Source organism: Buteo buteo, chromosome 1, assembly GCF_964188355.1.
Source record: "Buteo buteo chromosome 1, bButBut1.hap1.1, whole genome shotgun sequence".
NCBI classification, from domain to species: Eukaryota; Metazoa; Chordata; class Aves; order Accipitriformes; family Accipitridae; genus Buteo; species Buteo buteo.
In genome coordinates, this window is record NC_134171.1 from 3471754 (window position 1) to 3484292 (window position 12539).

Below are 12539 nucleotides of genomic sequence, written 5' to 3' on the forward strand. Positions count from 1 at the left end.
GACCTTAATACCGAAGAGCACCTTTAAACGTGAAAATGTTTTTGCTACCGTTGGCAGAGAAACATGCAGAAAATAGGTCAGCTGCAGCTCCCATCACCCAGTTTAAAGTCAAGTGCTTTTGCCCAGCGTTGTTGGGAAGGCAAACTCAGCTCAGGGCTGATTTTGCAAGTTCCAGGAAAAAAAGGCAAAAATAAACAGAGGAAAAAAAAAAAAATCAATAGTGCTTTTTAATCTGGTCTGCAGGAGGGGGGAAGCAGAATTTGGAGGAGAGCCCTGCTCAGGCTCTCATTGGATTGCAGAAATGAGAAATGGAAATCACTTATCAGAAGGGTCTGAAGCAGAGTGTCACTTTGAAATGTGCGCACAAGCTGTCCACGTACGGTTCAGTTTGCTTCTCGGCAATGAAATAACACTTGAGGAATTTTTTCCCTTTGGCCCTGGGGATTTTTTCTGTTGTTTTTTTTTTTCTCCTTTCCTAGCACGTGGCTCCATCCCAGATCCAACGTCACGACCCGCTGAGCTCACTCTTCCTCCCGAGAGCGTGGTGGGAAAGGATGTGCTGCTGCCTCCTCCTGCCCCCAGCCCTGTTCATACTCACAGTGGTGAAAGCAGAAGGCAGCAGCCCCCCAGTACCCTGTATGGGGTCACGGTGATGGGACCACATCACCCCATTGCTCCCTCCATCCCTGCCTGCAACCACAGCACTCAATGGAGCAGCATCGCCCCACACCATGTAGCTCAGGTGCTAAAAAATTTAATAACACACATGTTATTAAAAACTAGAGTATTTTACACCAAGCAAAGCACTGAAAGCCAGGGCTGAAGTCAGGCACAACTGTAGGGTGGCAGCTTCATGCCGCACATTGCAGCCCCCCTGCGCCAGTTGCTTAATTTGGTGGAAATAATCTTCCACCTCTGTTCGCGGTTGCTTTTCCTCATTTGCAGAGTTTTCCCCAATTAATGGGTTACTTGGGGAAAGTGGATCAGAAACCCTGTGAGAAAGGCTCAGCCTATGCCACTGAAGGGCCAGACCAGAGAATTTGGTGTTAAATGGTTGGGGGAATTTGCAAATTCCTGGGTGATGACACTGAGAGACAGGGGGTCTCCCAAAGTATCACACCTGGAAGAACATCTTGTTTGATCCAAGTCATCTTCAGGCTGAACAAAAGCAAATTGCTTTCTGCAGAGCAGAAGAGCAACCAGCCTTCTCCACTCTTCTATATTGAGAAGCAGATGGACTAAATGATCTTCTGAAACCCTTTTTTCCCTGCTTCCTAAGCTCCTTGGGGGGGGGGGGGGGGGGGAGAAAAAAAAAAAATAATCAGTGCAACATCCAGGGATCAATAATCCCTACAAAATCCTCCTGGAGGTAAGCACCCTGTGCCGGCAATGGGAATCACAGCTGCTAGCAGCCATCCTATAAAGGCAGTAAGAGGAGCCAAGTGCAATTTGGGATGCAGGGAAGCATAATGCTCTCGTTTACACTAAATAAGGTTGCTAGGTTATGGATTTTTTTGGGGGGAGGCATAATCTGAAAGAGGATCCAGATGGCTGTAAAGCCTCACGGTGAAAAAGCAGCATGAGGCCAGAGAGGGAAGAATTCCTCTTTATGCTGCTGCCGTCTGCTCACGGATCCTGGATTTCAGTCCTCAGGAATGCTCTCCACGGACCCTTTTAATTGCACCATTTATATTTGCGGTAAAAATTAAGGAGAAGAGGTAGCTGCATGCAGAAGAACAAAAAAGCTGGTGTCTGGATACCGGAAAAAAATTAGTAAAAGAAATCCTACAGAGGAGTTGTCCCCCTAAGCCCAGGCCAATTCTGCAAGGTTTGTATTTTAAGATGCTGACAGCATTAAAAAGCCCTCAGGAAAACCCAAACAAACCCAAACGTCAGCCTGCTGGGAATTTACACTAAAGCCACGTCACTGCCGTTTGCTACTTTTCCTAATACTTACAGAAAAATGAGCTGCGCAGTTGGCCCACCCTTCCTCTGGTTTTCACAAAAGTACCGGGTTTGGGGGAAGTATTTTCTTTTATCATTCCTTCTGCCCTGCTAACAGAGATCAGGGGGATTTTGCAATGCTTTAGACTCCAGCAAAAAACCCCTCCCCTGAGCCACACAGATATGGGACACAAACTGCTTCACTCCCACAGGACCGGCACAAGCAAAGGTGGCCGCAAGGATCGCAAAACCCTCAAAATTTAGCTGGAAATGGAAAATTGAACTTTTCCACTCCCAGACTTGCATGGCCAAGTGAGGTGCTTGATGGAGATAAATATGCATAAACCCAACATACACATCTCCTCTGTGGTGCAGAGTTTCAGCACCAAAGGTAACACCATGGAATATCATCCTTCTTCCCTGTTCTCCCCGGCATCATGGCCCGACCTTAGTGGGATGGAGAAAGTCAAGGGACCTTAAAATTCAGGGTTACCTGCAGTACAGGGGTCTGTAACCAGGAGGTGATGGATAGCCACACATGAATTTTCAGCATTACCTACCCACACCCCTGCTTTGCTGAAGGACGTTGCTTCTTACATAGGTTTCTCGTAAATTGAGCCCTAACTAAGCAAAACCCCAAGTTATGGGTGTGCTGCTGATGCAGGACCGGTTTAAAAAACCCAAGCAACTTTTGAGAGGGTTACTTAAAGTTTGCGTTTTTCTTGCAGCCAACCGAACAAAACCTGCTAAATATTTTCCAACTGCTTCAAGGCTACCAGGGCCTCCCTGGGCAGCGAAGCTAAAAAAAACCAACGCGACTTTCAGGCATGTAATAGTTTGCTGTCGGGTCTATACAAATTCCTGGGTGCTGAACTGCCTACTAGAAGGCAAAATATATGAGTGGCACTAACGAGTCGGCTTAGCAACGAGCAGGCAGGCTGCCTCGAGTGTCTTTTTAAAGGTCAAGAGAGCACATGATGCCTGGGAGCCTTCACATTTGGTTTTTACTACAAGATAAAGATACTTCCAGCAAGTCCTGCTATTAAATTGCAGCCGCACAATCTTTTAAAACCAGTCTTTAAAACTAAGACTTTCCCCCCCTCCTCAAATATCATTATACCTCTTTCAACCCATTCCTACCCTTCCCTGTCTTCACCAAAATGGTGGCATTTGAGGGGAAAACCCGCGTCGAGATGAAATGCAAGGAAAGGTCCCACCACCGTGGGGATTTTCGGGTAGCGCCGCCAAGAAGCTTCATTGAAATTCAGCGGGAGAAGCAGGTTTTCCTCTGCTCCGCGGGGGCTGCCATGTTAAATCACATTTGGATTCACAGTACAAGGCTGCTAAAATACCACCGCGGCGGCTATTGGCACATTTCAATGAAAACGCCGTGGCCTCATTAGTATAGTGGAAATTATGAGCTTGTCTTTGTATATATTTAAAAGCTTGCCTCTGGAAGTATATTGGGTCGGGGCCAGAAATTCCTGGCTTGGAGCTCCTACCACTCGGCAGTTCAGGATTGCCTTGTTCAGGCAGGTCAAGCGACTGTGCAGCCATCGACCCGGGAGAAAAGGCATTTAAAAAATACCCTGCAGGGAAAGGCACAGGGCAATATTGCAAGGGGAGGCAACAGGGTTTGAACTAAACCCTCCTCCATGTTAGCTCCACGTATGGTTTTCCATGTGACCCTATTAGCGATCATGTCCTAATACAAGCGCAGGTTATAATTAAGAGGATGCAGAAGTGTAGGGTGCGTGGAGTTTCATCCCACTCCCATCGCTCCTGAGAGCCGGGGTGAGAGCATCCCGTTGACCCAAAAGCACCATTCCCCTCTACAGATGGACCATGAAAGACCGAATCCTTTGCAATAAGGGGCAACCTCGTGAAGTAACATCATTTTCAGGATCTGCTCATCTCAACATGTGATTTTGCAAGTCTCTATCAAGGAAAGCTTTCGGGTCAGCTCCCTACTTACCCGCACGGGCGCCGCAACGCAGCCAAGCCACGCAAACCCAACGTATCTGCTGAACGGCTACCGTGGTTTGGTGCCAGGGACGCTGGAAAAAAGAAAAAAAACAAACCCTAATATTGCACAAAAAGCCAGAGCGAGCAAGGGAGAGGATGAAGTTATTGTTTTTAAATGCTTTGATTGGCAAAGACTGCTATAAATTGGTTCAGCTCTTAATATCAGCACAGAGATCCCCTTTTAAAATGCAGCGATGACGTTATGCGGCATAGAGAGAAAAGGGGCGGGGGGGGAAAGGCCTCAGCTAATCCTCGCAATTTTATAAGCATCTCAGACACTAATCCGTTGATCTCATTGAAAAGGATTAGAATTACTCCCTTGCCAGTAAATTTAAGAAGTTTTCTATCAGATGTAAACAAAAGCGGAGAGCAGCCCGCAGAGACGGCTGCCACACAGCAAGTCCTCGCCGAGAAATCCTCACTGGGGCTGGTTTTGGGGCAGAAAAGGGGAATTTCCATCCCAGTGCCACGAAGGGTTGTCTGGAGCAATGACGGTGTTTGAGGTGAGCCCAGTCAGCCTGCCTGGAAGGATCCCATCCCAGGCGAGCATCCCACAGGGTTGTCACGACCCATTTTTGCGGTCCCACTCTCACAGGAATGATGCTCCAGCTAAAAAAAAAGCAAAAAACAAAAACCAAAACCTAAAAACCCACCCCCAATCCCCCGACTTGTTCTGCACTGGCTAAGGAAAACATTATTTTAATAGTAAGAAAAAAAAGCGGGCAAACTTCTAGGCAGCAAATTGGATAATTCACACAAAACCCAAGTTTTGCCCAGCTTCGCAGCAACCTTTGTCCGCACAGCTTTGCAGCAAGGACTCGCGATATTAAGGTGGAAAAATATAACACAGCATCCTCGTGTAAACAGTCTGGCACCTGCTGCTATGCTTGCAATGACTAATTCGTAATATTAAAGAATAAATCATTTGATTTAGAAGATGAAGCAGACAATGTACAACCTGGTTTTCGATGCCAACCACAGTTCGCTCCTAAGTTTGATGTTCTGGCTCTTAAGAGAAACGTTAACGGCTGAAATAAATCAAAACCTAAAGGAGGCTTCAGGCAAAAAGGATTCAGGTGATCCTTCAGTGAGGAAAAGCCACTTTTGTTAGAAAACACGACAAGCGAAATTTTGTTAGTGCTTACTTCTTTCCTCTTTTAAATTCCATCCAAAAAAAGAAATCTAAAGAGATTTTCAGTTTAAACCAGGACTCAATCTCATCAGGGCTTGTCTTAAAAACACTCCTTTTGGAGGTGCTTGATGGGATGGCAGCAGAATCCCCCTTCTCCAGCCCTTTTTAATGGGGTACCATATTTTTTTTTCTCCTTAGGCACAGAAGAATATTCTCTTGGCATTGGGGAAACACTCGCCATCCCCGCGCAGCCCGGCTCCTAACTCCTTGCAACACTTCCACTCCCAGCTTTAGCATCCAAGGCTCCTCCCGACTGGAATAAACCACTCGACGTCGGGGCTCGTCTCCAGCCCCATCCATCTCACCCAGCTGCAACACATCCCACCCCTTCACTGTCACCACCCTGACCCGTTTCTGCTGCTGTATCGGCGGCAGATGCATGGGGAGGATGTTGCAGGAGATGCGAGGGGGGAGACGCTGTAGCAGATGCAAGAGGGGAGATGCAAGGGGAAAGCCTTGAGTCGTGAGCACATGACAACTCAGCATCCCCCAGGCAAAGCTGCAGCCGAGGAAATGATCCATTTTTCCTGCTTTTACTCCCGAAGTGCCACCCCCAAACAACGCTCAGCATAATGTGAGGGTTTTTTTGGTGCAAATGCAAAGCGAGACCACGGTGGAGGGCTCAGCTGACAGACAGCCGACCTACGCAAGCGCCAGCGGATGGGCTCCAGCCAGCGCTCAGGCGAGATTATCACTATTTATTCAGCCACAAAACCACCCAATGCTGCACAATCCCATCCCACTTTGGATGGCCACCACTGTCACAGAGTCTTCAAAAGCCTCATCTTTTATTTCAGATGCCAAGAGAGCAAGATGCTGGGTCTTAATCCGGCACTTCTCAGCTAAAAAGCAAAACAAAAAACCAGCCCCGCAGCTGCGTTAATAACCAAGGAGCCAGGAAATTGCCCCAGGGGAAGCCCAGCCTGGCGACGGGTTTTTATATAGAACAATAGAAAAACGAGAGTCTCTAAAGCGCCGTGGAAATATTTGCCTGCTCAAGAGAAAGCTCTGTGTGGAGAGAAGTTTAATTCGATCCTTACGGTACGCCAGCAATTTAATTTCGTGCAGGCTGCAAGCACGAAGAGCCTGGTCAGCGGGGGGGGAGGCACGACGCTGGGATGAAACTATTTTAGTTGGAAGCTGTCCGGTGGGAGACTGTGCTCCCTCCCATCCAATTCTGATGAGTAATTTGGCTTTACCCATTTTCTTACCTGCTGGGCTGCTCCTCCTGGCTTCAAACAGACGGACTGAAGAACCGAAACCTCCTCCTTCCACGCCTGTGGGTTCCCAGGATGGGAATCTGCACGGTCCCGGAGCTCTTATATTTTCTCCTAAATATTCCTCCAAGCCAAGAAGCTGGGAAACCCACTGCTATTTGCAGGCAGGGAGAGTGATAATGGCCCTGAGGTGGCCGATGGCTGAAATCAGGAGGGCAGCTGCTCTCCCCACTTCACACTTTCAGTTTCTCTCTTGCAAACACACTCCTGGCGTAGTTTCCTCTAAGGCGCTTTGTGAGTTAAAAGCTGTATTAGCGGCAAGATTAATCCTCCACGGGGATAAAAAAATGAACCAGGAGAAGTTTTTCCTGCTTCCTTCTCACATTTGCAGCCCCGGAGCTGGAGCAGAAAACGCAACCGGCTGAAGGACTTCCCTGCCCAGGCTTCCCGCGGCCCAGCCCTCGCTCCTCCTCCTGCTTCTCGGCGTCTCGCCCGCTTTTTCTGAAGGCTGATCCAGTTTTAGCTCCGGCGTCGGAGCAACCCGAGACCTCGCAGCCTTCAGCTACGCCGAGGCAGCTGCTCGAAGCTAATTTCGTCCGTGGGCTCTGGCACCCGGCTCCTGCCACCTTTCCACTCATTGGCATCGAGGCTTTTTGCTTCTCTCGGAGCAGTGAGGTTGTCCCTCCTCCCCAAGCATGTCTTCTCCTCTCCTGCCACTGCTCATCCCTACCTTGGAGGCTTCACAGCCGCTCTGTCCTCACCACCAATGCTATTGCTGGCATCCTTTCGAGGTGCTGTGGATGGCTGCTCTTTCCTCCCGCCGATATCCCTCTGGCACCACAATCAGTTCATTAACAGGACACAGGAGCCCTTGACATGTGGTTGGAACCATTTAGGTTTCTTCTTTTTAACTTTGATGGAAATTAAATGTGCCATAAAGGTAGAAAAACCACATGGATGGCTCATGTCATCACTCCAGGGAGTAAAAAGCATCCGAAAACAATGCAGCTCCATCCCCAGCTCAGGTACCGCTGCATCCCGGGATGGGGGGAAGCGGGTACTGCTCCAACCCGCCGTGCCCGGTGGAGAAGATGCCGAGGTTTTCCCGTTCCTCAATTTAGGAAGCAAATTACCTCTGCCCATCGCTACCATGAAACCGCAGGGGTTTTGCATCCTCTCCTCGAGCGTGTCTTCGATGGCATCACCTGCATTTCTCAACCAAGCAAGAGGCACCACCAGGGTCAGGTGATGGCTGAGCTCTCTTGCAGATAAGCCCTGTATCACATCATCGCTGATGTCATTTTAAAGCATTGATAAGTGAGTCAGGGTGAAGGCAGGGGCAGGGTGGCCACTCCCGACACAAAGTCTAAGCGGTTTCAGGGCAACGTTGCTACGAAGGGACAGGAAGTCTATGCAATTCAGATGTTATCTTATGTCAACAACACTCAGCTTTATGATAATAATCACAGGAAACAAAAATAAACAGAAACCCAGCTGAGCGACACCAACCACAGCAGAGACCGAGACACCCAAAGACCAGGGGAAGCTTCAAATCCAAAAAACCACCCTCCAGGCTTTGACACTGATGGTTCCAAGGTGGTTAAAGACCACCAGAAGCATCTGTACTCCTTCTATGCCAGCCCGAGGAACAGGGTTGCCTGGGTTTACTGTGTGCCCAGGTGAGACAGCAAGAGTCTGACCTGGTGGGAGAGGACCTCGTCTCAGCTGTGCCAAGCCCTGCCATCCCATCGCGGAAGCATTTCAGGTCACGGTGGTGGGAACAGGAGGAGAAGAGCACGCCCACCCGTGCCCCTCTCCACCTTTTCAACATCCAGGTGCTGTTTTATGGCTACGAGCTAATCATTTGCAACACAATTTGCACCACACGGCCAATGCGGAGGCGATGGCCGGGCCGTTGGGAGGGACGACCCAAGAGGGAACATGTGGAGAGGTGGTCCATGAGCACGAAAGCCCTCATAGCAAAAGCCAGGTGTCCTCGAATCATCCCACACACCATTTAGTCCAGGAGACCAGCTGGAAACATCAGTCCTTCTTGGGTAAAACCGACGGGCTCTGTTCAGTCTCACAGTCTGGAGTCACCCCACCAGCAGCTCTGCCGCTTCCTCACCACATAACCGTCAACCTGCTCCTCCCCATCACCTGCCTCTGCCCCAGGACATGGCCAGGACCATCCTCCGGCCAAGAACGGCAGTAGCAACCAGCAGTCATCATCCCATTTCCTATTTGGCACATAGGCTCCTCCTTATTTGAAGTTTGGACAGATGCCACTAGCATCCAGAGCACGTTGACCACGCTGTCCTTCACAGGTGGTCCATCACAGGTATCTCCAGTTGAGCTTGGAAGCAAGCGGACCACAGCCTGGGCTGTACAAGCAAGAGGCACCACCACGGCTCACCCACCTCCACAGCTCGTCCCCCCAAATCTGAGACAGCCTTGGACTAAACGGTGACCCAATGAGCAGATCTAGAGTGTCCAAACCCAGCTGGAGATGAGAAGGAAGGCCCTAGCCAACGGGTCAGCCTTGGCATAAACTTTTACCGGGCTGAGTAGCGACAAAGCAAGCAAACTCTAGCTGAGTCGGTGGTCAGGTGGAGCTTTGGGAGGTTGAGGAGGGGATTTCCTTTGAGAGCAAGACCAGGAGACCCAGGAGGTCACCACCACCCTCACCTCCAGCAGCTCCACCACCCGCTCAGGACCAGAACCTTCATCTGTGGCCATCAGCCCCACAACACCATCCCTCCTGGCTGCTTTCAGCATGCACTGCAAGGGTAGAAGGATTTATTTTCCTTCTTTTTTTTTCTTTTTTAAATACCTCAATTAGCACATTTTGGGTTCCTTCCACGTTGCCCCTAAGCATTTCTTCTGTCAGGGGCTCTATTCTTCCGCCGTCAGTTATTGAAGGCAAGGGCTTGTTATTTTTCCGGGCTGGGGGCCAAATTTGTATTTAATTTTTGCTCCAGATGGCACAGCACTCTAGATGCATCAGCTGGAGCATCTAACCTGTATGAATAAAGTAATAGAGCAAATAACCTGATTTACTCAGGGGCTGTTTGACATGCTCAGGGTAGCTCTGTTTACACCTGTCACAAAAAAGAAGCATTAATATGAATTCAGGCTATGGTCTTGCTATCAAACGGAACACCCACAGGAACAGAAACAACAATAGGAATCTAGAAAATAATCATAATATTAAAATTTGTATTTTGCTTTCTCGCAAGCATAAAAAGAAGGCTTATTTCAGCCATCTAGGCAGTCAGGTCTGAGCTTGACCTGGGTTTTGTTCACCTTCCTCTGTCCTCATCGGCCCCAAAGCTGCTGTTAGCAGCAGCTCGTGCAAACCGGGGTTGAATCTCTCCTCCCATGAGCAAGGAGAAGTGTTGGTGAACCCAGATTTTGGTGCACAGAGCTGAGAGCTTATGGCCCTGCTCACTCGAGGACACGAGAGGACAACCACGAGATGCTCCAGTTACGCTTCTGGCTAATTCACCCCATTTCTAGGGAGCTGCCGCATCCCTCCGGCACAGCCTGCAGCTGGGATACGTTCCCTGCAAACTACATCACCCAAAATAACCCAGAAAAATAAATAAATAACTAAAAAGATGCAAGTAGTCGGTTTATCTGCCTGGGCACATGAAACACCGCATAACATCAGCTGAGCCCGCAAAGGTCTGGAAACAAAGGGATGGGAGGGTGTTTTGTGCTTGTCTTTGCTCCGTTCAGAGCATCCTCGGGCCCGTCCTGGCAGCAGCGGAGACAAAGGAAAGCCAGGAGCTGTCGGCAGGAGCCAGTCGGGGAAAACCAGGGTGAGGAGGCACCCGCATCGCCCTCCCCAGCAGCCGCGGAGCCAGGTTCGCGTGTTGCCGAACACGTTATACATGGCAGGAAACTCGAGATCAAAGGAGAGGAGCGTGCCAGAGCAAGATGTCATCCAAACCTCCTGCCAAAGGTGCGCAAGGGAGGAGGGAAATAACCCCCAGACACACACGCTGGCGCATCCGAAAGATCCGGCACTGCTCGTAGGTACGCAGGGTGACCGGACCCACAGAGATGCTCTCCTCCACACGCCCAGGCTAAAACAAAAACAGGCTAAACTAACAAAAAAAACCCCCAAACCCCAGGAGGTGCATTTTTACCCTTCGGTTTTCAGTCCCGTGGGACCCAGGCGCGTCCCCTGCCAAAGCGGGCGAAGCAGCGGATGCTGGGAGGGCTCCGTACGTGCCTGTACGGCAGGAACAGCAGCCCTGTGTAACTCTGAAAAGCAGCTTTTCCCATTTCTGGGTGGTTTTTTTTTTTAAGCCAAAGAAACCCGCAGAGTCCTGTTCTCAGTCCCAGGAAAGCGAGGGGACGTGCTTGATCCCAAGCCAGTGGCTAGCAGGAACGGGGTGACCCGGGGACCCCGAGCTGAACGTGGGGTGAGACCCCCAGGAGCTCCCCCTCACAAAGGGGGTCCAGACAGGATGGGTGCTGGGTGGGCACACATCCCCCATCCCTTTGCAATGCCCCAGCCCCCTCCTCCGTCACTCCTGGGCAATGCAGTCCCGGGCCGCCGTCCAGCCTCCGCTGCCCCCTCCTCCGGGGTGTCCCCTCTGCCCCACAAGCAGGGACCTTATGGCAGCCCCATAGGGCTGCCAGCCACCCCAAAGGCACCCTCCCCCGGTCACCCTGAGGAGGGCCTACCTTATAGGGGTCTGCTTGGGGGGCAGCAGGGACAGGCCTTGCCCTGCAGAGTGCAGTCAGGAGCAGCCCCGTTTCCCTATGGGGGTCCCTGCCCCACAGGGGATCGTGGAGCTGAGACGGAGGGTGGCCTGCCCCCCGCAGGGGTGCCAGAGGAGGGTCCCTACCCCACAGAGCAGCGCACAAAGAGGGGCCCTGCCCCATAGAGCAGTGCACAAAGAGGGTCCCATAGAGCAGTGCACAGGGAGAAAGGCCCTGCCCCACAGGGGTGCCAGAGGAGGGTCCCTACCCCACAGAGCAGCGCACAAAGAGGGTCCCTGCCCCATAGAGCAGTGCACAGGGAGAAAGGCCCTGCCCCACAGGGGTGCCAGAGGAAGGTCCCTACCCCACAGAGCAGCGCACAAAGAGGGTCCCTGCCTCACAGAGCAGTGCACAAAGAGGGTCCCTGCCCCACAGGGGTGCGAGAAGAGGGCCCCTGCCCCACAGAGCAGTGCCCAAAGAGGGCCCCTGCCCCCCACAGCGGTGCACAGGGAGAAAGGCCCTGCCCCACGGGGCTGCCGAAGAAGGGCTCCAGCCCCACGGAGCTGTGCACAGGGAGGGGAGCCCCCGGCCCCGCAGAGCAGCCCACAAGGAAGGGCCCTACCCCACAGGGATGCTGAAGGAGGGGCCTTGCCCCACAGAAGGACGCACAGCGAGTGGGGGGGACCCTGAGGAAAGGCCCTGCCCCACCGAGCGGCGCAAGAGGGAGAAGGCCCTGCCCCACAGGGGTACCGGAGGAAGGGCCCTGCCCCACAGAGCGCTGCCCAAGGAGGGGGTCTCTGCCCCGCACAGACCCCAAAGCCGGGGGTCGGGGGGTCCCTACCCCACAGAGCGCTGCACGGGGAGGGGGTGCCCGGTCCTCCGGCCCCCCAGGGGGCTCCCGCCGCCCCGCGGCCGCCCCTCACTCACCCGCCGCTGTCCCGCCGAGGCTCGCACCGCCCGCACTGCCCGGCGGCGGGGAGGGACCCGGATGGAGGAAGCCCCGCCCCCCCATTTCGGCCCCGCCCCCGCCCGGCGTCGGGCACCCCCCCCTCGCCTCCGCGCCGCTTCGCCGGCCGCACTGCGCCTGCGCGGGGTGGGGCGGGGCGGGGCGGAGTCACGGCGGGGGGGGAGGGCGGGAAGGGGGAGGGGGGGGACCGTGGGGAGAGGGTGGCACTGGGAGGTGGCGGGGGGTGAGGTGGGGACGGGGTGGCCGTGGGGACGTGAGGTGACATTAGGGACGTGACATGACATTGGGGACGTGACATGACATGGGGGATGTGAGGTGACATTGGGGACGTGAGGTGACATGGGGGACATGAGGTGACATGGGGGATGTGAGGTGACAGGGTCATGAGGTGACATGGGGGACATGAGGTGACATTGGGGACGTGAGGTGACATTAGGGACGTGACATGACATTAGGGATGTGAGGTGACGTGGGGGAC

At 52.6% G+C, this 12539-nt stretch overlaps 1 protein-coding gene across 5 annotated transcripts in view; it reads right to left on the minus strand.

Moving 5' to 3' along the window:
• RNF24 (ring finger protein 24) overlaps positions 1-12074 on the minus strand; it is a 32280-nt gene extending 20206 nt beyond the window's left edge. The window contains exons 1-2 of one of the 5 annotated variants that reach the window (XM_075047049.1): positions 12022-12074; positions 3920-4001 (exon numbers count right to left, since the gene is read on the minus strand). The gene's annotated coding sequence lies outside the window, so the exon portion shown is untranslated. Of the gene's footprint in view, positions 1-1957; positions 1977-3919; positions 4002-6372; positions 7425-12021 lie in introns of those variants that run through there. The other 4 variants (XM_075047130.1, XM_075047201.1, XM_075047289.1 and 1 more) reach the window with 4 other exon arrangements.
• Positions 12075-12539: the final 465 nt, after the last annotated feature.